General features: G+C 41.2%; 1 protein-coding gene across 1 annotated transcript in view; it reads left to right on the top strand.

The window, feature by feature from the left end:
- The first annotated feature begins 2,554 nt into the window (after positions 1-2,554).
- The window catches only part of GNB1L (G protein subunit beta 1 like), a 44,413-nt gene continuing 19,649 nt past the window's right edge, over positions 2,555-27,318 (top strand). Inside the window, exon 1 of the mRNA XM_058816841.1 lies at positions 2,555-2,636. The gene's annotated coding sequence lies outside the window, so the exon portion shown is untranslated. The remainder of the gene's footprint in view (positions 2,637-27,318) is intronic.

Genomic DNA, 27,318 nt, shown 5'->3' with positions numbered 1-27,318 from the left:
ATTTGCACGACAGATCTTCAATTTACTCGCATTCATGTGAAAGAGACACATAAAAATTATATCCATGCTTAAAATCACTTAAAAGCAGTCTGAAAGACCCCACAGTTGCAAGTGATACCTCAGTACTTAGCTAATACTCATGTTTCCATGGCTTTGCCTTCATGATTCTTCCAGTGGTTTCTTTATGTTTTCTGGTATTTTGCCAAACACCTGTGAATCAGTGCACAACAAATACTCCTGCCATTTAATTTAGCCTTGCACAGAAAGGCTATATTAGGCCTGATGCAGACCTAATCCCAAACCTCTAAAGAGGTTTAAGGCACTCTGGTTTCACCTAATCCCGAAACCTAAACCAGAATCATTGAAAACCTCCATAACACCACAGGAATGGGCAAATAGTGAGTTTCCACTATGAATTTATTAAAAGGACACAGCGTATCTTTTGGATTTGAGACCTAAAGCTTTGCCTAAGGAGCTTGGACTGTCCACAATAAAAGTGTTTATTTTGAAGTTAGGAGGTTGAAAGGTTTATTTGACTAGAGGGCTGATTTCACCCCTCCCACCCAAAAAACAAAGAGGGGTGATCACTCAGAAGACTGGAAAATAGGAAAAGGGATGAACAAGTAACAAGGGAAGGGCTGCCCAACAAAGCAGTCAAAGACGAAACCTAGGTTTCTCTTTAAGCTCAGTCCCTTGTGAGAAAGAGCAAGAGCACAGCCCCTTGTGCACAACTGGGCTCTTGGGACCTGAAGTTCCTCACAGCAAACCTGTAAGGAAAGAGTTATTTATGATATTTTAAACACATTGCTGCGGTTCAAAATAGAGGATTTGCTCTTTTGAGATCTCTTCTGATAGGAGATAACATGTAAAAACATGCTGTAATGGAACTTTCAATTACAAACTGCATCCAACTGTAGTAAATTTGATCTTGCATTAACTCATGTTAAATTAATTGGATTCTGTCATTCCTGAATTCTGGTAACCACCTTATCTTACAGTACAGCTCATTATCTTTGCATTGTTAAAGGGGTATTTCATTTTCAAGGCGACTGTAGGGAATAGTAACTGTGCCATAGTCTAGTAAACATTTAGCCCCTAACAAATTAAAGACCTGAAGTATACTGCACATGTGGTTCCATTATACATAACAATTTATAGCAATGATCTGCTGCTCTAAATCTCTTAATTCCAATAATTTCAGCAAAACATATTGGGAAATATGGGGCTGTATTTGTGCATTATACAGTACAGAATGTACTTATCTGTGCTCAGGACATTCCTCCTAATGAGAGGCATAACCTCCTCAGTGCACTGTGTTCTCATAACCACCAAATGCCATTTAAAGCCCTTTAGAGCAAGGATTTAGGAATCAGTGTTCCTACTGATGAGAAATTTGATATGGGTAGAAAAGCAAGCTCCAGATTTACCTTCCCAAACTCACAAGAAGTCTCCATGCCTTTGTTTGCATCAATAGAAGTGGAACAGAATAGAACAGCACTCATTTAACAGCACTAGATTTAATTTACTTTGAAAGACTCTGGCTCCATAGGCAAAAACGGTAGGAAAACTGAAAAGCATGTTTTATGAGCTACCAAGCTTTCTAGCTGGAACTAGAGCAGGACAGCTTCCTGAAAAACTACATAAATGATACAGCTTTTAACTCCTAGGCAGGTGACACAAACAAGTGATAGTTTATTTGCTTTCCTTGAGCAGGTCTCAGTGTGGCTGGAGAGTAACAGGGGCCTGTGAAAGGGGGACGAGTCCATCTCTCTGCAGTGCTGCCACTGCACACTCTGCACTGCGCTTCCCAACGTCCTGCTGGGGTGCATGGCTACAGGAGCCGGGTACAATTCCAACCCCACAGCAGTTCTGTTCCAACAGTACACACTGGTTATTTAACTGCTGCCTGATTCAGTTCAGTTGTGACACCTAACTAGTAACTTCCATTGGGAACCATTTCAGGAGGCAACTTTTTTTCTCCAAGGAAGCTCTCCTGCGGGACCTGGCAAACTTTGTATGGCTGTGTTGAACTGAAAGAACAGGGTTTTATCCCCCAACAAATCCAAGTTCACAGTGGCTCCTGGAGGACACAAATGACTTCAGGAACGCGCTAACCGCAAGCACGGCAGAGCACCTGATAAATGGATGCTGTGCCAGCAGAGAGCCCGAACCACAGCCACTGATCCGCCTTCCCAGCCAGCTGGGGGCAATCGCCCGAGCCACACACGGGCTGGTGGCAGCGACAGCCCGGCCCCACCGCGCGGGGTGGCCCTTCCCGGGCTCCACGGGGCAGTGACACGCTCGGGCTCCCGGTGAAGGCCGGGTCCTTCCGGTTACGGAGCGTGAGGAAGCGGGCAGGCGCCAGGCCCCTCGCAGGACCCTCGGAGCGGGGCAGGGCTGCGCTGCCGGCCGGTGCCGGCGCTGGGGGAGCCCCTGACCGAGCCTCCCGAGCTGAGCCGCGCTCGGTCCCGGCCCGCCGGGGCCAGCGGCCACCAGACCGACAGCGCGTGCGCGCCTCCCGCCGGCCCGTGACGTCACGCGCGGGGCTCGGCATTCCTCCGTATCCGCCTGGTTCCCGCGGGGATCGCCGAATAATCGCTACCACGCACCCGCCCCGCCGGGCGGAAGAGTTCTCGGTGAGCGAGGGAAGGGAGGATGGGGGAACCCCGCGCTCGGCCGCGGGGGTGGCGGTGGGGTCGGATCAGGCCAAGAGGGCTGCGCTGTCACCGGCGCGGCGCCGCCTCACGGGCCGGAGAAGGCGGCGGTGCTGTGCGCACGCGTGGGGCGTCGCCAGGGCAACGAGCTCCTGGAGGCTCGGCCGCCGCGTGCGGGGCGCGCGACGGAGACAACGTCACCGCCGCCCGCGGCGCGCGGCACCTGAGGGCTCCTCACAGCTCCGCACGGCCCCGCAGAGCCCCACACGGCCCCTCAGAGGCACTTGGGGCCCCGCACGGCCCCTCAGAGCCCCGCACGGCCCCTCATACCCACTCATGGCCTCTCAGAGCCGCTCACGGCCCCTCAGAGCCTTGCACGGCCCTGCTGAGCCTCACACAGCCCCGCTCCATCAGGGGTGGGAAGAGGCCAGCACGGTGAGGGAGGTGTTGTATCTGTGGCTGACGTGAGGCACCTGTTAGAAAAAAGTGATATTTGATTACGGCCTGCATCTCCTTGATGCTCCGCAGCAGTTTGCCTGGACAGGCCGCGCAGGAGCTCCTCTGGCAGCGGTGATACAGTGTGTGTGTGCCTTGAGGTCAGGATACACCCCATCAGACATCAATATCAGCGGCAATGGAGCTCACAGTTCTACTTTACTGAATTTTACAACTCCCTATAATAATTCCAGTATTTTTGTGACCGACAGAAATAGGTATTTTAGGTATTTAAGCGACACTACACTGCTTGAGCAGACGGAGGTAAGGCAGGAACAGCATTGGCTGAGTACTGAAGGCGGTTCTGTCGAAGGAAGGCTCAGCCTCAGGTGGGTCTCTCCCCACCATTTGCAAAAGAGTAGTGGCAGTCCTCCGTAACACCTAAAAGTGCTTTAGTACCTTTCAGTTGGAAGCATTTACAAGAGAAAACATACTGTTGTTAAGTACAGTATGGTAATGTGAAAAATAATGTTGTATTTATCAACTGGTCAGAGCTCTGGCTCTGATGGGCCGGGTCTGGGCTCGCTCCCTGGCTCCCTCTGGCGGCAGCGCGGGCCCGCGTTGGGCAGCGCCCGTCCCCGGCGGCCGCGGTGTGCCCAGCGCGTCCCGCAGCGCCCGAGGGACACTGCGGGGGACCGACCTCCGGCATGGGCTTCTTTTGCTGTGTTTCTCTCCTCAGTAGTGCTGGTTGTTTAAAATAGCGAAACTGCCTTCTACAACTCCTTTAAATGCCAGTTTAGAGTAGGAAACAATCCCGGTTCCAGATTCAGCGGCTTTATTTTGTAATGAAAAAGGTGAAAAGCAAGCATGGTGTGTACTCTGGAAAATACAGACCACACGGGATGGAAATATGTATGTAACTTTTTCCTCTGGGAATTGTTTTGAGGAGCATTTTGCCACAGTTTTTAGTACAGTCTCATCCTTCTGAAGCTCCTTCCAGAAACCCCCAATTTTAGCAGCATTTCTGTGAGGCTTTTAGAGAGGGCTCTGTGACTGGGAAATGTCATTAAAAATGTGTCCTGTCAGCCTAAGTGACAGGAAGTGTAAGGAATCCTTAAAAATTTATTTGTAACTAAATTACTAGATTTTTTAAAAGCTACTGGAGCAACTTCTTGTTTTTTAATGAAACCTATTAATGTTTCCATTGATTTACAGGTAAACTAGTTTTTTCTTGTTTTAAAAATATCCTGTGATCAGCAAGTCTAACTCTGTTTATTCTGGCTTGGATGTGTGATATCAGTTATAAAGATTCTGCAGATGGAAATTATGTTGGTGCATGCACTGGAATAGATGCCTGTTTCTAATATCAGATAGATTGTCTGATTTTGGTTAATTGGTGTGGAGACTTATTTTTAAGCACTGGAATTATGATGTTGGAATTGTAAGGTATTTAAGGAGCAGATGTGTTGACTAAGTACGTTTATGCCTTTTCTGAACATTTTAGAATACTGTGAGTTTCTTTTTGCAAAGAACTGCTGAATTACTGACCCGTATATGTTATTACATTCTAAAGAGACACAGTTTTTTGGCTCTCTACCACGAAGTACATCAGGCTGTATTATGCTTTGTGTTTGTATAGGTCTTATTTTTAATTTGAGTACTATTTCTCTACAAGCTCAGCCATAACAATGTACTGTTTCATTGGATCAGTAGTAACTGTAAACCAGACATTGCTAATTAGCTTAGATGGGAAATTTAACCCTGAAGATTCTGATTTTTTAAAATGATATTCTATGAAGCACTGTCTTCATTGGGAAAAAATAGCTACTATAACTGCTCTTCTGTAATAAATTGTCTTGTTGCAGCTGGATTATAGATGCATACTAGTGCTATTTCTGGCTTTATGGAGACAAACTTGATTAAAAAAAGATTGAACTTTGCTTTTTGGATACCCTTTTTGAGTTGTAGAGCTGATACTTCTGTACAAACTTGGAATCTCAACACAGTATTACGTTTGTTGTGTTTGTATGTTTTTATAAAGGAAAAAGGTGTCTAATGGCAATAATAGTGTTTTCCCTCCCAGAATGTCTGTGGGGATGCATTTATGCTCTTTGTTAGAATGCAGTTTGACTGCACTAAAATATACTTGGTGGTACAAATGAAGGATTTCAAATTAGTAATAGGTTGAAAACTCTTCAGCTACTGGAGTTTTAGTTTCCAGATTACTGGTCTCTGTGGAGCAGTGTAAGTGATCACAAAACCATGAGAATTGAACAAATCTTCAATAAAAACCTGCACAATTTTTTGCCTAAGCAAGCCAGCTTCTTTTGAGCTCTGTGCTGGCACAGTCATCTCATTAAAAGTGCATTTTTTTTTTAAATTTTCATAAGCAATAAATAATTTCACAACTGTAATGAATGCACTTCCTATGGTACATTTTAATTATATGCAGCTAATGCTCATAATTTCAAAAATTGTCTCAGTGGCATTTATGACTTGGTGTAAACGCTCATAGATCATGGGATTATTTGAAAGAACTGAAACTTTGAGATGTCGGGTTGGCCGTGCTGAGGAAAGTGACTCATGAAACAAGAGGTGCTGGTTAGCCCTGGGAGACTGCAGAACACATTTAGGCTACAAATACCAGAGTCAACAGATTTACTTCAAAAAGCCATGTTACTGGATGTCATTTGAAAAAGGGACATCTTAGCTTGAAAGTTGCCAGAGCTCTAAACTGGAGGATCCAGGCTATATCATGATTCAGGAGTGTTTGAAATAGGAATCATCTCTTCTGCATCTCAAAGCGAAAGCTGCAGAGGAAGTCACCTTTTCTGTGAATGGATTTACCAGCACACGTCTTTAGAACCGTAACATGATACTGGGAGCAAATTAAGAGTTTTAGGAGAAAAAAAAATCTTTTAGTCAGCAAATCTTCTTTCTCATGATTTATTTTTAAAGGTCATAAGGTGACCATTACAGTAAAAAAATAGTTGTTTGTACAGGATAACCTTCCCAGATGAGATGCAACCCTGTCCTAAACCTCTGGGTCTGCAGCCTGAGTTTCCCAGAGCCGCTGGGTGACAGCTGAGTGTAAGGTAAAGTGGAGCAAGAACTATTTGAAAAAGAAACTAATGTTTCAGACTAATGAAACAGACTAATGTTTAGCTTTTCTTTTTTTCTTTGTTTTAGTTATTCCATAGGTTTTCAGTAGATGCTAAATTTCTTTGATGTAGGGGAGGGAAGGATTTTGCTCTAAAACACCAGATAGGATTCTTAGGGCAGACTTTTCACACTCAAACAGCTGGAGCAGCTGTAGATTCCCCACTGAAATGAAAATGCAACAATTCAAGATTTAGGAAGGCAAAAAGTGTGACCAGAGCATTAAATAGAAGGGCCATATGATACCAAAATTAAGCTCTGTGTTTATTATAAAGAAAATCCTTGTTTTAGAAGGGAAAAAAATGAACTTGTTCCACCACTTTCTTTTTTCCTCAGGAGAAAACACAGAATATATCCTAGGTAATAAATCTGTTTTATGGCTCACATGAGAAAGGGTGGAGAAACTCCCATTATTTTCTTCCCAGAAATTGAAATACACATGAGCTAACATGGGAGACACTGGGATTTTCATCCAGCAAATGCACAGCTGGCTTCTGCTTTTATTATTTTTCTAAGCCTAATAATTTTTCATTTGATTAGCTGGTGGCTGACAAAACTATCACTTGCACAGTGTTTTGTATATTTAGTAGAGTAGGTGTGATGCGAAAAAGACACTGTCATGTGTGCCCAGAAGCAGAGCACAACGTGTTCACTTGATGAGAAATTTCTGCTTGCCTCTTGTTAAAATGCAAGTTTCTATCACTGACAGAGTTTGAATATCAAAAAAGGAACTTCTTGACCTCTAGAAAAATGAGAATTATCTAAGATTTGAGGATTATTTTTTTCTTAATTCACGTTGTAGAATTATATGATGCTGTGCACAGAAATAGAAATAAAGTATTAGGAGTCAGTTGGCAGTCCACAGTGCCAGTTTTGCTGTGAGAAAGCAGTGAGACTATTTAAGAGAAGAACTGTCCTAGTCAGTGTTAGAAGGTGGGAAAAATAGAGCTGCCAACAAGATTTATCAGGGACTTTAAGTGTACACAGTGTGAGCTGTGGAAAGACCCATGGACACACTTAATGTGAAAAAAACAACAGCAGCAAACCACAAACACACCCAGACAATGAGATAAAGTGAGCACAGACATAAAGGTGGGAGAACAGGAGCCATGCAGGAATGAGGTTCCTCAGAGCCATGTCTGAGCAGAGCTCTGTAAAGCCATGGATTCTCACTTTGAAATCAGGGGGAGAATGGCCTATCAGAACTCCTTCATGTGCCTTCTGCAGAATTAAGAAAACATGTTCAAGAGTCCAGATTCCTGTTTGGCATTGACCATTAATGCCAGGGACAAAGCAGGCTGGTTTCTCCTGTGTTGGCTCTCTGGTGTTTGAAGTGCTAAGCTGTGCTGCTGTCCGTGTGTTCTGGGCACAGCAATGATAACACCTTCCCTAAGTAAGCAGCAGGGGAAGAAGACTGCAGTTCTGTCCCAGATTGGTAGGTCTGTGTTGTCCAAGTGTTTAGTGTGTTTCTTGTTATTTTCAAAAATTCCAAAACAATTTGTGTTCTGGGGGCAGGAGAGAATGTTGTCTATCTGCTTCCACTTGAATATTGTGTGATGGCATCTCTGGTTTTGATTTGTAGTCATTTACAAGTGGTACATACCCAAACCACATAAGAAATTTCTAAGTGAAATCAGTTTGAAGCTACAGGTTCATTGCACACCCAAACCTCGACCTTTAATGTCCTTTCACACAGTGGCTGCTGGGGAAGGAATGCTTTGTAAGGACTGGTAGAATCACTGGATTGGGTGTCTGCGTTCTGACCTAGCTCCATTACACTCACTAAATAATTGTTGACAAGTTCAAGCTCTGTAACTAGAGGGTTCTGACTTTGCTAAATACCATGAGTCAATATATGTTCATGGACAAGGGAAATGACCTTAATGGAAAAATAGGAGACCACTGAAGTGGCAGTAGATCATTGTGGGAGCTCTCTTTCGGTTGTACCTCTCAGAGGCTTTATGCTGCCAGGGATCAGAATACTGTGTATGGGACTGTTTCTTTGGGCATGGAAGTGCATGAGCCTGTACTGGGGATGGCTGTTCCAAATGAGTGTTGCCCAGTGCAGAGGGCCAGGAAGGAATCTCTCCAAAGGATTTAAAGTCAGTGTGGCCAACTTCACTGTTGTCCACCTCCTTTTTGCTCAGTCTGCCTTGTTAGAATTTGCATCTCTGTCCTGCCAGTATTTAGCTCTTTGTTCTAATAAATCTGCTTTTCTGTAATGAGCCTCTTTCACCTTCTGAAGCTGTACCTGGAATTCTTGCTCTGGTTCTGAGCTGGGTGAACCACGCTCCTGTGGTGACTGGAGGGGACGTGTTCCTGAGATGCAGCTGGGGGTGCTGCTGGTTAGGGAAGGCCCTTGGAGCAGAAGTGTTGCCCTGGTGGCACCACCTTTCCTGCAGTGCAGCTCTGTAGCCTGGTTTTGCACTCTGATCCTTTGTTGCAGGGGCAGAGGGCTCCTCACCCAACTTGCAGTAGGTTGCAGAGAGGGAGAGAGTCCACGGTGCTGTGCCAAAAAACCAAGGTACAGCGTGAGCAGGGTCTCCAGCCTGCCCCAGCTCCACAGCATTTGTGCTCTTTTGCTCTTGGTAGCAGTCGGACCTTATCGACCCAGGCTCTCAAATCCGAGAGTAATTGGGAATATGTGACACACTGCAGAACTTTTTTAATTTAATTTTTTTCTAGTAGTGTGTTTAGGCCTCCCTGCTTTCACTTCAACAATTGAGGGTGTTGGTTGCTTCCTCATGTTTGTGTAAGAAAAGCTTTTTATAGTCCATTTTTCCAGCTGGCATGTGTACTTCCTCCACTGTAGTGTAACACATCATTCTTCCCACTCCTTCCCAGCCTCTGAAGCTAATGGAAGACCTTCAGGGTTGTTTTATTTGCAATAAAAATGGAACTGTGGGGTTGGGATTGCTTATTGTTCTTGCCTTAAAATGTGTTCTTCAAGTTCTGTTCTTGGTAAACAAGAAGGATGTAAGGAAGCAAGGAATAATTAGCTGTATTTAGTTTATAGGACATTTCGGTTGAACTGGAAATCTCTAACTCAGTATTTGCTTTAGCTGAAAATCTATCAAGAAAAGCAAAAGTTTGTCAGAAACATGAATGGAAGTGGGCTGCTTTTTTTTTTTTTTTTTTTTTTTTTTTTTGACAGAAGAATGCTCAGTGTAATACCAAATGTGAAGAATTTTTGAGTATCATCTATCCCAACTTCTGCAAGGTAACAGCTGGAGTGAAGGCAGTCTAGAAGCTCCACATCCATCCATTATTTTGCCCTGTAATGGTGAATCTGGCACATGACAGCACTTGAGTCTTGCAAATTTGGAGATGTGCTGGAGTTCTTTCCTTGATGTAACATCAGTTACACCAAAAAGAAAGGAAGGTGGCACAGCCCCTTTGATATCACTGACTGACCGAGTCCTGTCCCTGGTCAGGACAGCACAGCACCTGGTTTGCCACAGCTTCACTCCTGCTTGCTGGTTGTTTTTATCACCAATTATTCAGGAGTCTTACTTAGCCCCAGAACAGAATTAATAATATTTAATGTGGAAGCCTTTTTTCTGCTGTCTATGACAGGTAGATTATTTAGACTATCTACTGGGAATGCCCTTGATTTCTAGTGATTGAATGCTATTTCTCAAGAAACATTATGTTTTGGAACTATTTTTTTCAATTTTAAATATATTTTTAATATAATCTTCCAAGGTTTTCCAACACTAATGAACACAGCCTAGGTCCTTCAGTGGAGGGACATGTGCAGACATGGCTCCTGTGGATTGAACTGCCTCACTGCTTCAGATCTTCACTAATTTTAGCCACTATATATGCCTTTGTTTTTCCTAAGTGTCTAGTTCTAAGGTGATATGGTAAGTAACCCAGTCAGGGCAGGAATTCACTCTTTTCTCATGTACTAGCTTCATTGTAAGCTTGCACAGAAAAATGGATCTGAGAATCCTTGCAGCCTAAATCTTACTATGGGATGTCTAAGGTCCTAAAAGGTAATCTTTTAGCTACTTTTGTATTCTGCTTTTTGTCTATGAAAATAACATTTTAAAGGTATTTGCTTATTTTATTGCTCCACTGCTAAATAATTGAAATCAGCACTTAGCATTTAATTATAGTGATTTTTAATCATAAATATTGTATTGTGCCTGATGGTGTAATTGGGCATTTTTATAATAAGCCCCTACTTTTTAAAACAAGGGGGAAATCTCTGAAATTCATGCCTTCATGCTTGTGCCCATTAAATGTGGTTATCATTATCTAGTGACAACATATGTTCTTCCTAACTAGGATTCTCTTCTCTTCCATGCTGATGCTATCTCCATTGCTGGATTGTTCCTGTTTCTAGTAGCACCCCAGGGCAGCAGTGAGAAGTAAATGTGTCCCATATGGCCGCTTCAGACAGCAGCTTTGGGTGTGGGGAGATGGGACAGGAGAGACACTGGGATGAAGAGCCAGTGGGGTCTGTGTGCCCTGACTGTCCCAGCAGCAGGGCAGGCAGAGGGGAGCAGGGCCGTCTGTCTGTCTGTCTGTGCTGTCAGGCTGCTCCCGGTGGCAGCGCTGCGGTGGGACAGGCTGCAGTTGTTTGTGGTGCATGCGGAGGAAGGAGCCAGGGAGGAACTGCGCCTGAGTCACCCGTTCTTCCTGGAGCGCCTCCTGGGGTGCTGCTGCTACAGGCAGCCCAGTGCAAGACTGAGCCTGAAGGCTCCAGCGAGCTGATTGCAAATATTTTGCAGAAGTCTTATTTTCTGGTAATTACTTTAACATGATTCAGTGTTTTCTCTTTTGTCTGATCTTGTTATGAGCCTTCGTGCCTGATCCTTCGCCGGCTGTCGTGGGAGCAGGGCAAGTGTTCCCACAGCACGTTCCGTTCCTGCTGGCTTTGGCCTCAGCTTCGGTGGCTGGGAGTGGGTGCTGTTCACTACAACTGACCAGTGATGGGTCCTTTGGGAACAATGACTGATCCTGGACCTGTTCCTATGACACCATTGAAACTACTAAGCTGTTTCAGATAGTGGGGTTAGAGCAGTTTGTAGAATTGGGGTCTAGGTACTGTTTGCCAGTTCATGTTTCTAGTGATTTGTGAAATTAGAGCTCCTGTGGAAACCTGGAACCTTGCTTCTGAGGCAAATGTTGTGTGTGAACTGAGTCCAAAGCCCCCAGTCTTCAACAGATATATGAAGAATGGCTAGGATTTAGATTCCAGTGGGTCACCAACAGTGTTTCTTAGAGACTTATAATAACAGTGAACAGACTCTTCCATTCCCAGTTCTCTAGGGTTTTAGAAATCCAGCAGAACCAGCAAAATACCTAAAGCCCAGCCACTGAAACCCTGCCAAGTTTTGTAAAAATTACAGTGGTAACTTGAAATAAATATAAATTGTCCTTTTTAAATGTACAGTTTATTTAAAAACAGTTATTTTGCCAAACCATAAATGTCCCCAATAACTAAACCAAGAAATAACCAAGGTTAAGAAACCTAAGATTATATAGGAAAAACCTTTCTGATATATTTAGTGCTTTTGTTTAACCATGTGATTTGCATTTAATCCTAGTTAGACTAACTAATACATACATATCTTTATACCATACCAAACACTTCTCATAAGCAACTGACTGGTTTGTGTTATCACATTTGTTCAGTGAGGGTGGAGGGAGAGAGGTGTACAGTATAACTCACTTGCATAATGTTTTGCAACTAGTAGAAAAAATATGTCTCACAATATACCTACAAGAAATACATGGGTGCTCATAATTCATATTATCCCATAAAATTTAGAAGAGCATTCAGAGACTGCAAATGAAGGTAATTTATGTGTAAAACCTCATCCATGAAGAATTTATTGCCATAGTAGGTATAATATACTTTGGCACAGACTTCTTCCGTGAAACTAGTACTTGCAGATTTGAGAAAGGAACATACCAGAGCCTTTGCAGGTTAAACTGTAGCCTGGTTTTATACAAAACACATTCTAATGAAGACTTTTCTCTTCTGAGAGAGCTGAAGTCAGTTGGTGAGTTAATATGCCACAGCCATTGACGATGTGTTTGAACATCTTCACTGTGCGAGGAATCTCTTTAAAATCAGTGTTAGTTTAGTGTACTACCTTTGTGTAAATAGTGATGTTTGTAAGTATTTTGAACCTTAGAGGCAACTGAGGAAACTGCAGAAGTGCATTCCTATAAAACATTTTAATTTGCAGTATCTAAAAATGAGTATATGCTTTGCAGAAGTTGTTTGCTAAGCATGTCGTGAAGCCCAGACCTCGTTCTTCTTGTGAGGACCGCACTGGGACATGGGGCCTCATCTTTCTCTCTGCTCTTGAGCAAAACTGCCAGGAAAATGCCCTGGGATCCATCCAGCTCATTGCCAGTTTGACTTGGGCACGTGGTGGCCAAAGTGAGGCCGAGGCAGGGTTGTGGTTCTGTTGCAGTGGTGTCACACACAGTCTCAGGGACATGTCAGCACTGTTCTCCTCAGTGCTTGGGTGGCTCATGCAGCTGGAACAAAGATATATTTCCTTTTGTTCCTGCTGCTGGACTCTGATTTCTGTTTTCATTTGAGATTACATTGTGCACAAATGCACATATGCTTTTATAGTTGCTGCCTCTCTTTGAGCCAAACATTTCCATGGAAGTTAATGACATTAAATGAAAACCAATGCAACCCATTGCCACTTCAAGATTTCTGCTTAATACAAAGTAAACTTAGAATAGGGAAGGATTTGTTGTACTGTAGAATATACCATTTAAATGGATGTAGCTGAGAATGGAGAGAAGCAGCTCCTAGCATGATTGATAAGAGGGATTTTGGCCCACATCAGCAAGGGAAGCTACAGGGCATATAGGTATAAAAATGGACCAGAGTTCTCAAGCATTTATGTAGAGCAGATAAGACTTTTAAAATTCTTCCCTGAAAGGCACACAGTGGTGTTGGACAGCAGTCTGCTAGGCTTGGGTTGTCAGAGAACGTTATCAATTCCTCTGGGATTTTAACTGGTAATTCCAGGAAGTCTAGGTGTTTCAGGAAGTGCTATTCACATATTATGCTATTTCTTCCGGATGTAGCTCCTTGGACAGTACACTTACACTTAGCCTTTTCTCTGTTGGCTTGCTCTGCAGGAGAAATCCCAAACTATTGAGAACAAAGATAACTTCCTGTGCAGGTGTATTAGCTGGAATTACCTCTGTTGTACAAAGTAATAACTTTTCTTTTGAAAGTGACTTGGGATTTTTGACATGAGTCAAGATTTATCTCATCAAGGATGTCACTGTGCTACTAAGAAAAGCTCATTGGCCTCATATCAGAAGTACTGTGTTCAGTTCTCTGCTTTTCCAGATGGATTTACTGGTGTTACAGATGGTCCAGAAAATGGCAACTGAAACAATTTGGGGAACTGCAACTGTCATATGAGACATTGAGAAGTCTGGTATTCTTCAGTTTAGAGAAAGACAGATATTTATTGTTGAGATTTACAAAATCATGAAAGTGATGAGAAAGCCAGATGTGAAACTGCTGCCCTCCAAATTCTGCAATGTAAGAACTTGAGGGCACTCAGTGAAGGTAGGAGATCAGGTTTAAAACGAAGAAAAGAAGGCAGTCCTTCATTTTTTGGAACTCCAGGTAGTGAATTTTTTTGCCATGGTAGGTAGCAAAGGCAAGGATATCAGCAGGTTCAGAAGAGGTCAGATAATTTCGTAGATAAAACAGAACTGCAAATGGACAGTGAAGTTGTGTACCCTGTAACATCATTGTGGATGGGGGGTGTGGGGGGCAGGAGGAATGGACCCCTAAAGCATCCAGGCTTCTTCTTTTCCCTAAGCAGTACCTCTAAGTAGCATGGCACTGGTGGAAGTCAGGTACTAGGCCTGATGGGACCAGTCATCTGACCTTGCAGGGCATTTTTTTCTGCCATACAGTACCACACTATGTTCTGCTTTGAAAGAGTTTTATTGTTAGTGCATTGAATTCTCATAAGAATAATCAAGAAAAAAATGGTAGCATGTTAATTCTCCATTGTTGATACCCAAAATATTAATGTGTTTTTAAGTCTGATCCATTGATAGTCAAATGCCTGCCTGTTACTGTGCATGTCACTAACATGGCATTTGTTTGGAAAATGTACAACTTGGAGAATGAATTTTAAGTTTGTGTGTTTATTTTTGTTGGCAGTGAGTTTTGGTTGTCTCAGAAGGGAAAAGCTATCCAGGTGCAGTGAGGCTGTGTGGTGCCATGAGTGCTCTGGCAGGAAGGTTTGCAGGACAAGTATGCAGGGAGCTGCATCTGAGTAGTTTCTTCATGCTCCAGTACTGTGTGCTATTGAGATGGCTTTGTGCTAGTTCCAGGTAGGCCCAACTGAACCAATGAATCAACAGGGACTTGGGGACAACCACATCCACAGCTCAGGGACCCAGAATTTGGGTCATGGTCCCTGTTCCAGGCACTGGGCTTTAGTGACACTCAGAGCTGGTATGGCATCCCTGCCCTTTGGAGCATCCTCCCCAAGCACTCAGTTCTGTGCCTGCCCAACTCCCCCATGGGCTTCAGGCTACTGCTTCTTGCATAGCAGCTCACTCTTTTATTTCATCTGTAGCATTTGGAGGGGACCTGCAAAGTAAAAATCGGAAATCAGTATTTTACTTTAATATAGGACACAGAAAAGTTCTTTAACATGTGTTTGGGTGGAGGTTTTTTGTAAAAGATATCTGTAGAAAGTCTTCTGTATGCTTTTTTTTTCAGATAACATTAAGCATATTAACAAAAACATTCTTTGCTTTAATCAGACAATATGGGCTTTGTTCATAGGGAGACTTTTGAATATTATGTGTAGCTCCTGTACTCTGGGCACAAGCTTTTAGCAGGGATACTTGGATGAGCCATAAACTGAGTGCAGCTCAGGTCGGCTCATTGTGTCTGTGGAAACTGGTGGTACTCTGCTGTTGATGAGAAATCCACCATGAACAACTCCTCACTCCTGGTCTCAGGTGTGTAATTGGGAAACATGTTTGGCTTTTGATCAAAAGAAATGGAGTGTTTGGTTCTTAGGAATATCTTTTCTCTTGTTTCAATGAAGTAAATGTTAATGCAAATAAAGAGCTTAAAGTAGTCTGACTAAAGCCTCAGCTAATTGAGCTTTGGTTCTGTGAGAATTTGGATGTCATCATCCTTTTGTTTTCCACTTCTCTGGGGAAGTACTTCAGCTATATGGCAAAAATAAACAAAAGAAGCCTTTTAAATGTTCACACTTAAATACATTTATGAATATTTTTAGTTACTGTTTACTCCTTGCAAATTTATCTTGGTCTGAAAAAAAGTCTCAGATGCATTGTTTTCCTAACAAAGATTTGACCTTCATCTTTATACACGGTTTCACTATTCTTCCTATCAGCATTTAGTTCAAAGGAGCACTTCGAAGCACGCAGGCAAAAACCAGTTCCATTGTGTAAAACAGAAATGTGTGTTTTATATCACAGGAGTTTAGAGAACAATGCAAAGGTCAATTGTGTTGCTTGCTCTCCTGTCACATGATGTGGGTGTGTATATGAATGCATCCCTGGAATTCCACTGTGGGATCTGCATCTTTGAAGCTGATGCTAAAATTACTGCGGAGGCTCTTCCAAAGGCGGATACTGATAGAAGATTCAATGAAATCGAAGGTCGCCAGTCTGGGAGGCGTTGAAAGATACCTGGCTATGATACTATTTCTGATTTAATAATGCGAATGGGAGGCTAGCCCTTTGTAATAATTAGGACTAATTACTGAAGAGGTGTTGACAGATGGGCTAAGAGGAAACAAACTGCCTTTATCCAGTGGCTTAGAGTCAGATTACTAGTCTTGTGTTATCTGTTTCTCAGAAAGTAGAAGCTTCAATCATTCACTAAGTCTTCAAAGGGGAAAGGGATCCTAACAATATACAGGATTTGGGATGAAGCTATGAAATAAGTCTTTGACTCAAAATGGCTAAATTAATCTCCTTTCCGTAAATTATCATACTTTTAAAGTTTGAGTTACAGATGGAGAATCTGATTGTAGTACTGAAAAATATGCAAAATCAGTGTTGATGACTGTCCTGTCACTGCTTCTGCTCATGGATTAGTCTAAGATTGGTTCCTTGCTGTTAATTATATTAATATGAATTCCTTGATTCCTTCTTATGCCATGCTTGCTATCCAGCTGAAACTGGGACGAGGGAAAGTAGTAAGTACTCTTTCATTCAGTGTTTGGTTTATGCAGATGTCATATCTGATCAACAAGCAGAAAATACATCTGCTGAAGTTAATTACAGTTATTTACCTTTTTAGGAGACAAGATCATGCATATTCCAGGAAGAAAACAAAATATTACAATACAATTGCATTTACTGAGTATTATGGATTTTCTTAAAGAGGATTTCTCCTCTCCTTTTGAATGTAGTGTCCATCCAGCACATTTGCATGAAGTAGATAAAATTGTCCAATGTGAATGGAGTTAACAAAGACATTCAGGGATTAGTGCTTTATCACCAAATTGAGCATTCAGTGTGACTTTCTTTAGGCAAATGATTTAAAACTCTAGCCACCCTCCATCTTCTCAAATGACTTTTAAGTGCTTTTTTCCCCACTCTCCACCATATATAGAACCTGATTTCCTTAGAAATGTGATAAATGCGGTTGTATTCGATAGCACTTACAAGCAAAGGTAGCTTTCAATTATTTATTTACTTTTAACAAAAGGAGCCATTTAATTAATGTTTAAATATTTATAACAGTTTTATTGTGCTGTAAAATCGGTTATACTTTGATCTAGATTTTCTGGTTTGAGATAATAGGGTTGGTAAAAGTTTTCCTAATGAATTTGGTCAGAACATGACATAATCTGATTATCTGACGAAAGATTGACACTTCAGTTCCTGCCAGCATAAAAGCACGGTACAATGGGGGCTGTTCAGCACAAATTCAAAGGCTGGGAGTTCAAGTTCAGGTATGGCAGAATTGTTCAAAGTTTCAAACTAATGTGCTGAAACAGTGTTGCATTTTTCACTGTATTTTTGGTCAGGAGTAATTTATGGTGGATGAGAGGAGTGAAGCTTGAAGTTAAATGTGTAAACTGCAATTCCAGTCTGTAACTTTGGGTTAATTTCCCTCCGTTTGCTAAATAGTAGTTAGTGTTACTTGTTAGAACATAGAGAAACTAACTGGTGAGAACATCACAGACACAGGAAACAGTACCAGAAACTGGGAATTAAACATCATTAGTATTCAACCTGTTAAATGTGGAATCAGTTTTTTATCAATATCCCTCACATTTTAACAGTTGAACTGTTTAACATATGAGGAAATGCTCATATGCTTGGAGATGAGCATATTTAACTAATGCATCCTACACGCTTGTGGAAAACAGGTGTAGATTCATGTGATCAAACTGACATGAAAGAACAGTTATGTCTAAAGTGTAAGCTTAGTCTAAAATGTTAAAATAAACATTTTTTTTCATTTGATATTGAGATAATATTTGCTTTGTAAATGTTGTTCCTGTTTGCAGTGGAGTTATAGTGATCCCTACTAGAGTTCTTGGACTAAGTTGCTGTCCAGTAACTTGGCTTATCCAAATACTTAGGCTGTATGGAATAGGAACCCTAGTAGACAAATGATACATACTATTAGTATGTACATACTAATGATACATACTATTAGTAATTGAGCTTGAATTTTGGAGGACATTTCATAACATAAAAATAGTTAATGATCTTCTATTTTGAGTCATATATTTAAAAGTGGTGCACACCACACTAAGTCTTTTCTTTCTTTTCAGTGCTGAAGGGGTTCTTGGAGAAAGTAAAATGTTAACTACCAAATGTGATGATCTTTACCGAAATGCAGTTTGTTTCTAACCGTGAGAAGATTTTTTTCTGACCTGAATAAGGATTTAAAGCTTTAATCTAATGAATTGATACAGAATGTCCTCTTGCTTTTTCTTAAAATACCACATGGCACGTGAATCTCGGTGTCCCTGGGAAGGGACAGTCTGTGCCTGGAGTCAGTGAGTGGAGTTCCAATCCCAGTTCTAGGGACTGTTGGGAGGTCACTCACCATCCCTGCCACAGCTTCCCCATCTCCAGAGAAGGAAGAACACTGGTCTCGGAGACGTGCTGTAGTTTATACAGAAACAGAAAGCTCCCAAGGAGAAAATGCTTTATGGAATACTGGGATAATGAACAGGCCCTGCAAACAAACCGTCCCTTGTCTGAGCAGTCTCACCAATATCATCTGGTAGTTTGGACAGGCATAGATCAGATCCAAAATTTGGATTTCAAAATACAAGCTGGCCACAAATAGAAATTGGTTATTGGTTATTTAATATTTCTTCTGTATTTATTTCAATTTATCTTGTTTGCTATTTGCAGTTTAAAGTATATTTTTAAACTGTTGTGAAACAAATGACAATATAAACATTGAGTAGGAAATAGGTAAAATCTGATATAAATGCATCTCCTACCATATGCTGATGAAGTACGTAGCCCGTTCAGCTCATTGCAGTCTTTTTTTTCCTTTAATGAATATGTATTTTGTGAATGTATTTTGTACTTGTATTTTTAATTCTATGAAATGTAAACTGTGTCATTAAAGTAAAAGAAATATTTTGGGAAGCACTGTCAGAGCTCAGCTTGCAGTGCAGTTTAATTTCATTGCCCACCTCTGCCCAGCATCTCTGCCATGGTGAGGTGACAGCACGGGCGGATTTCACAAGCAGAGGGAAGCGTGCAGCCAGGAACACAAGCTGAAGTTTTAAAAGTAGAAAAGCAGATTGCTTCATTGTGTCTTCATAAAGTGTCACTTCTCACTGTCTCCTCCCAGCAAATGAGTGAGAACTGGCAACTTCAGGAATGTTCATATTAAAAAAAAAAATGCAGACTTTTGACTGTAAACAACAGTCACTTTTACCTGACGTATGGCCAAAGCAAAATAAAATACAACACAACTAATTCAATGTGTAATACAATACTTGTATATATTTATTTTATTGCAGCTTAATGCAAAAGAATTTATATACTTTTAGTTAAATCAAAGGTGACTTGATGCAAAATTAAAATGCAGTGGCTTTTAAACTTAGGAAGATACTGAATTAATTTAATTTTAGGATTGGTATGAAAATGGGATTTGGTCACTTTTTCCCTTTTTGTTGAGTGTATCAAGCCAGATCCCAAGCAGACCTTAATGTTCATGGAAGCAACTCCATTTCTAGCAGCTCTGGACATAGTCCTGTACATCAGAAATCAGTTAATAAGTCATTAATAAGAGGCATATTTTAAAAGTATAAATTCATTTACGTTTGGTTGTATTTTATTATGTAATATCATGTCACATATACTTTTCCTTAATTCTGAAAATTCTTGTTATATTTCACACTTCTAAGAAGAAAGTATAGAAGACAAAATGTCATCTGATCTGTGCTGTGTTTCATGTTCCTATGCCCTGTGGGAGGAAAGGAAAAGTAATAGAACAGACAAATAAATAAACGTGGTGTTGAAACTGGCATGACAGTTTCTGCTCTTGCACAAAGGAACTGCAATCAATTTATTGTCTTCATTGGTCAAATGCCAGAATAACAGTATAATATTATACAAGAGTAGATTAATTAAAGTGTAATTAGAATGGAATAAATTAAACAATCATAAAAGTTTGTCATGGGAAAAATATGTGTTTAGAATTAATTAGTTTTCAAATAAAGTGATATTTTAATTGCTCAGAGTTACAGAATCCTTAATTGCAGACATATAATTCTGGCCTAAATAACCTCAGTTGCTGTAACAACTTGATATATTTCTTCTCTGTCAATTCTTTTTAATAGTTTGTTACAAAACAAGATTATTGCCGGAATGTCTGCAAAAATGTCTGGAAGAGGTTTAATTAAGCCCATGCTATCTGAGGACATTATTAGCTCTTGGAACCAAAAGATTTGTGGCTGATGCTGCACGATGCAGCACCCCTAATTAAGGAGGATGGGCAGACAGAGCCCCGTGGCTGACAGATTGCTATGCATGGCTGAACTGGAGGCCACTCAAAACAGTCTTTTGATGGTCCTTGGCTCATCAATTTTCTGCTAGATTTCAATGATTTATCACATGTACAAACTTAAATTCATTCTAGGGCTGATGTTATGGTCAAGAGAGACTTATATAAATCCTTTGTAAAAAACTTCTTTGGTGTGTATATAAATGCTTATTCATATTCCTCAAGTTTTCAAAGTGATTAATCATTTATTATCTTTTGTGTCCCCAGTAATTTTACGCAGGGTGTGTTGTAGAGCTGAACTCCTGTGGGCTTTTATGCTTTCTTTCTCCAAACAAGGCTGGCTGTAGTTACATCATTGCACTTTTCCAAGCAATTAATGGTTTCAGAAAGTAAAACAGATGGGTGTCTTTTCCCTCATCTGCAAATTGAACCTGTTTATGAAACACTAGAATTTCATCTGTTTCAGCTGTATTTCATGCTGCATTTTAGGCTCCTTATTAAAAGCTAGTGCAATAACATGAGAGGCAGGGGCTGTCACGTTTTCAGATCCCATATTTTTGGCATGAATGTGTCCATGACATTTGTCTGTCTCCATAATGTTTACTTCAGTAAGATTTGCAATGCCCAAAATGTTTAATTGTGTTAAAAAAGGTCAAACAGCTGATAGCTGAAGGCACATATGTCAGAATGAAAAACTGAAAAAAAATTATCAATCTGACACAGGGGGAGTATTAGAATGATTAATGTTTATGTTAATTTATGGCTTTTACATATTGATTAATAGCTTTTTGTTCCAGTGACCAAAATGTGTAAGTGGCAATGAGATCCATATGCTAACTCAGTGTCTTTCAAATGATTATAATCATTCTTAGTTTTGTTCCCATGCTGAAGCTGTGTTTTCATATAGAAACTAATTGTTGTACAGTGACTTTTTTAAAAATTGCAGATGGAAATATTTGAAATTGAACCTCAAGACACAAGCTTGGGTTTCAGTATTCTTGAAGGTTACACACTGACCTTTATATACATTTTTCTTGCAAACTTCATTACTTAAAATCTTAATATATTGTGGTTTAGCTTTTTTCAGGTAAGGAATGCTTACAGACAGAAAGGGTGCTAATGCTGGGAGGAGCCATTATCTGAGCTGAAATCATTAAAAATGCGTTGCGGTGCATGATGGTTATTAGTCATTTTCTTCCCTGCTCCCTTAAGATTTCTTGGCATATCACCAGTTGCTGATAAGCAGTTTTGTTTGCTATCTGTCCATTGACTAATACAATTAAAATGTGGAAACCTCCATCATTCATTGTCTAAATATCAAGAGAGAAGGTAATTTTGGGGATCTCCTGAGAAAGGATGAACTCCTAACTTTCCTAGGAGTCAGTGGGAAATGGAGGTTCTCAGCACTTCTCAAACAGAGACTTTTGAAGTGTTTTTCTGAGCAGGCAGTGGTTGTTACTCATTAGAAATGATTTGGTGGCTATTTAGAATGAAAGCTCTGACAGTATTTGGTGTTCCCAACCTGTAAGAGGAAGGACTCTTGTCAGCTGTAATGTTGGCTGTGTGGCAACAGCTTTATATCAGCAAATGAAGGATTCTGTAACTGGGTCGTATAAATCACTGCGTTCCCTTTGACATTGATGTGGCGCTAACTAGCAAGTTTTGCAAGCAAGATAGAAATCTGTCTACACTATCTGGATATGGTATTTTCTAGTGCAAGCACAAAGTAATGAATGTTCTCAGTCCACTGTTGTGGGTTTTTTTAATTAAATGTTGTTATTTATCATAATTAATTTGGTTTTGAAGTCACAAATATACATCACTGCGCTTAATCACTAGTTTAGCAGAATAAGTAAATAGTAATATGAAAAAGAAGCAATTCAAAAGAAAGCATTTTGTTATCTTACCTCTGAAGATTAAGAGTGCTTTATTAGTACATTTACTGGTTAAATCAAAAATGTCCACTAATTCTCATTTCTGCTTGACATCAATTTATTGGTTTAAAAATTTTTACTGTTTTCTAATTTCCACTTGAAGTAAATTATTATTTAAATTTGGTTTAAAGAAACCCTAGAAGTATAATACAGTTTCTATCTGAATTTGGCACTGAAGATAGAGAGTTTTAAACTGAAAGCTGCATTGTTGTGTGACTGACAAATGAATTTTCATATCTTCTGGGGCTCTGACCTTTACAACTGTTTGTGTAGCACTCCCTCATCTCTTGATCAAGCTTCTGCTGCTTTTATTTTTGCCAGTGCACATTTCTGTCTTTTCACACAACAGACATATCCTGTGTTTTGGGCAGCTGGGGTAAGAATTGGAAAAGCAGGGTTGCCTGGGTTTTAGTTTGGGATTTTCACTGTTCTCCAAGTGTTTTGTGTGTGTTGCCTTGCTGCAGGACCCAGGAAGGCATTTCTTTGTATCGCTGAGTTACTTTTCACCTCGGGTGCAAAGAGGTTTCTTCAGTTTCACAACATCTCTTTGTATTGCTGACTTTCCTGTTTCAGTGTGTTCTGATATTTTTTGGTTTGTACATGCAAAATGAAAACCTGGGCTTGAAAATCTGTCACAACATGTCTGAAGCATTGTTTACCAAACCATATACCTTCTCTCAGACAATTTGTAGTCAATAACCTATAAAAATTTCACTTTTGCAGTCAGATGAGGTGAACTTCAGCTCGTTCAACTTGCATGGATTTGTCTGGCATCTCTTTCACTGATGTATGAAAATGTTACTGATCAAATGGGTTCTTGTAGTGCTAAATTCCCATTCTCTGCTTCTGAGAAGTGCCATAGAACCAGGCAGCATTTAGTGACAGCCAGGGCTGTGTCAGGTATTTCGAGGTGCTGCTGTGTTCTAGCACAATTCAGTGAAATCCAGTGAGGGGAACTGAGGGCTTAGGGACCCTTAGGGTGAGGCTGTTGAGCCCCAAGGAAAGGCCACAGCACTCCCAGAGCCCTGGCATGGGGCATTGCTTGGGCTGAGAGTGGTTTGTGCTTTCAGCACTGAAAACCTCGTTGTGTGCAGTGGTTGGAGGCTGGAAACGTGGGAACATTGCTTTTGGAAAGCTCATACTGCAAGGGCTGCCCTCTGGATTTTAATGGTGGAGATTGCAAATGTAATGGAACAAACAGAACTGTTTGCATTGCACCGTTAACTTCAAGCAGTGTTATTTGCACTGGCTGCCTCTGCAGCTGCAGCTCAGGACCAATTCCTAAACACTCTTGCACCAGAGCACAGGCTGCTGTGACACAGGGCAGGGTTTGTCAGGGGCTGCAGGTAGGCACGGAACTGCAGGCTAAAAAAGAGCTTTTGTATGAATGAAAAAGCCTGGAAAGGGGGAAGAACAATTTATTCAAATCTTTCTCAACTCATTCTTTGCTCTGATTTTTCCTTTGGGAGGGTGGCACCTGGTTGAGTGGGAATTGTCAAAAAATAACAGGGATTTCATGTATCTGTTTGTGAGCACACCTGGATGTGTTGGATATTTTGCAGTAGTAATTATGTCTGCACACCTGCTGGTTTCAGTCCCAAATCAGTTTGCCAGACATGCCTAGGGAGATTTATTTCTCCTATACCTGAAAAAGCTCTTTTACCACTGAGGTTTTACTACTCTAAATAAGCCTAAAGAAAAATAGAAGAGGATTTTTTCCTGTCTTTGCTTGAGCTGTTGGTATCTCAAAGTGAACTGTGGGGTTTGTTAGGGGGAGGAGGGTGTTTGGATGATATTTTAATAGCAATTTGTTTTTGCTTCAATGTGTGATAGAAATATAAGTGACAGGAGTGGGAACAAGAGAATTGCTGAATTCTGCTGGAATTTTTCCTGTGGGAATCTGTTAATGTTTTTAATTCTCTGGGAGATTTTTCTAAGGTAATCCTTTTGACATTTACATATTTTAAAGTACTCTCATTAAATAAAAGCTTAACTTTTTTATATCAAATGCTGAAGTGATGATACTGAAATACCACTGCATAGAAATTCAAATGGTTTGAGGATTATTCTAATTGCAACCTAAGCAAAGTAAGATTTGTGAGGGATATTAATAGTGAATTGTTCTTTAAAATAATGTAATTTTGAAGGAAATTTAATTGTTCAGGCATTTAGCAGATGCATTTTCTTAGACAAAACCCTTTTTGGTACCTCATGTGCAGTGCACTCAGCCATTCTCTAATTGAAACTCTGATTTGAGCAGCTGGGTTTCCACTCCCCACTTGTGTAGCAGCCCAAGGGTTTGCAGTGCACTCTGTGAAAAATCCTTCTCATTGTCTGTGCCATGTCAGTGCAGCTCAGCTCCTGAAGGACCATGCTGTTACCAGTGCAGGGAAGGCTGGAGAAATAAGTGGAACATCTTTTTTAAAAAGTCCAAAGAGCCTGATGGTGAGGTGTTGCCTCTTACAGGTGATGCTGTATTGCAAGCAAATACTGCCATGAGCAAAATGATTCATGTATTCATGTTTTTTCACTCCTTCCACAGGAGGCAAGAGGATAACAACTCAGGGATAAACATACAGTGCAGCCCAGAAATGCCTTTAAATGAACTTTATTCTGTAGGCTGCATTTTGTTTGTTCAAGCCCTTGAGCCAGAATTTGCTCTCAGACCAGACTAAATACCAAGCAAATTCATTTAATTAAATTTGTTGCAGATATCCCCAGTTAACAAGAACAGATTGGTCTCCCTGAGGCTAGATAGAGTTAACAAGAAAATAAATGTTGTGCTAATTAGAGAACTCATTTTTAGGCACCTGGGGTGAAACTTTAAAAAGTCCTAGAGATGTAGGATTGAAAATTCATTTGGAAATGAGTCTTAGGCTTCAAAATCACTTAGGTACTTTTGAAAAATTTCCCCAGAGGCTTTAACCATCTTACAATCATCAAATTTAGCAAGTTTGTAGCTGTCTGCTTAGCACAGCACTGTAGAACTATTATCTGTTTGAATCAGTACACCACAATGTACTTCATTATCCCTGTAAGGAGAGACACTGAGCTACCTGGTGAGTTGAAGGTAGGCTAAGTGTCATTTTTTTGAGCATGCTTGTATGTCAACAGGAACAGATTGATGCTTTCTTGGAAGTATTAAACTGCCTGTACCCCAAATTTCCATCTCCTTGCAACCTCATGGGACTTTCTGTAGGTACCTAACAACTTTTTATTAAATCTTGTCTTAAGTGACTTGTCCAAGCTCATGGATAAAAAAAGGCAGCAAAGATGAAATTTTATAGTTCAGCACCTGCTGGAAGAAAAATGAGACACTAAATACTGTCATACTGCCATTCACCTGCCAAATCACGATAGGAAGTAAGAAGGACTCAATAAACATTAGATTCAATATTAAGCCAAATTTCCAGATTCACATATAGGATTAGCAGAAAAGCAAGGAAAGAACCAGACTCTGAGGAGCAAAAAGTGCCTTCAATAGCTTGCAGCTCAGAAGTATGGTTTCAGTAGGTTGTTTTTTTCCTGTAACTGGTGTGAGGATTTTTCTGAAATATCATCCTTGTAAAGACATGCATTAGTAGTGTCTGTTCCATGCCAGGTAAAACCCTTCCCACAGCCACGCACACACTTGCTGTCTGTCAGCAAAAACCTCTGTGTCAGTAATTAGAAAAATGCCATTAAAAACCTGCCTTGTAATCCCAGGTAGCCTCTGGCTTGCCTCAGTTCTATTTCCTCGCTCAGTGCAGTGAGCCAGAATTGCTTCACTGTGAAGTGGGACCCTCTGACAAGCTCTTAGGTACTCTTTTATTTATCAGGTTCTACAAAGTGTTGTTTTGAGGGCACCAGCACTCAGCTGTAGTGCCCCGAAGAGGTTTCACTTGGTGACAAAGTCCTTGCTCTGACAAGTTTATAACTCAGGTGGAGCGTGTTGCAGATGGGCACTTGGGAGCTGCATCTCACCATGGGGGCCAGTGTGCCCATCATGTACATCTGAACATGTGCTCCAGCCTGCCTTGAGTCTGGATCATCCAACAGCTTCATAAAAGCGATGAGTCAGGGCCCTAAAACAGAGGGTATCCACTGAGCTCATTATTTTCATACCTAATTACACAGTGCTATTGAGAGAGAACTGCACATTACACTGAAGAATCCTGTTTCATCACTAGCCCTAAAAGATAATTGCATTTAATTAAAACCTATAGATACCTTGGTGATAACTGATCTATACACACTCAATGTAGACCTGCAAATGAGGTGCATTAGCAAGTGCATCCCTTAAGCACAGTTTGAAAGTTGGTACTGAGGTGAGATGGCAATGAAAAGTTGGGCTGTTTTGCCATGGAACGTGTAGGTCTTGCACTCCATTCTGATTCTGTGCAGTTCCCTGCTGTGAGCCAGTAGGCAAACACCTGCTGATCATCCCTTACTGAATTTTGAACACCTTTTGTTTAATCTGGGGTAATATACACATGAGTGGGAAAAAGTGATGGCAGGTGGCACTTGCAGTGGCAGAAGCTGCCCTTTTCTTTGTGAGGTTAGGTCAGGAAGCAGCAGATACACAAGTGCGGCTAGTAATGCCACAGAACAGGGAGGAAACACTTCTTATGGTGAAAATATTTATTGTAATGGACATTGTAATGCATTTTCCAATTGACTGCAAATTATATTTCCAGTTGAATTAGCTGCTGGTTGCCTTGTCTCAGCACAGGTCTGGAGGGTCATTTGCAACAAGAACAGAAAATTTGTCCTCATCCTTCTCCAGTGTTTGTGCACAGCTGCCTGCAAAGCTGTTAATGAAGGGAAGTACCTGGTGAGGGGCCAGAGCAGTGAGTGCCTGTGGGGATCACACAGGCTGTCCCTGTGAGCTCATCAGGAATTGTCCTCTGCCAGGCAGACTGTGCCCAGGCAGAAAGGGACCTGGGGGTACTGGTCAACAACAGACTTAGCATGAGCCAGCAAAGTGCCCTGGTAGCCAAGAAGGCCAATGGGCCTGGCCTGGATCAGGAAAGGTGTGGCCAGCAGGAGCAGGGAGGTCATTCTGCCCCTGTACTCGGCACTGGTGAGGCCACACCTCAAGTGCTGTGTCCAGTTCTGGCCCCTCAGTTTAGGAAGGACATTGAGATGCTGGAGTGCACAC

Source organism: Ammospiza caudacuta, chromosome 18 (assembly GCF_027887145.1).
Source record: "Ammospiza caudacuta isolate bAmmCau1 chromosome 18, bAmmCau1.pri, whole genome shotgun sequence".
NCBI lineage: Eukaryota > Metazoa > Chordata > Aves > Passeriformes > Passerellidae > Ammospiza > Ammospiza caudacuta.
The sequence above is the reverse complement of the archived record's forward strand: the minus strand, read 5'-3'. Positions and strand labels throughout refer to the sequence as shown.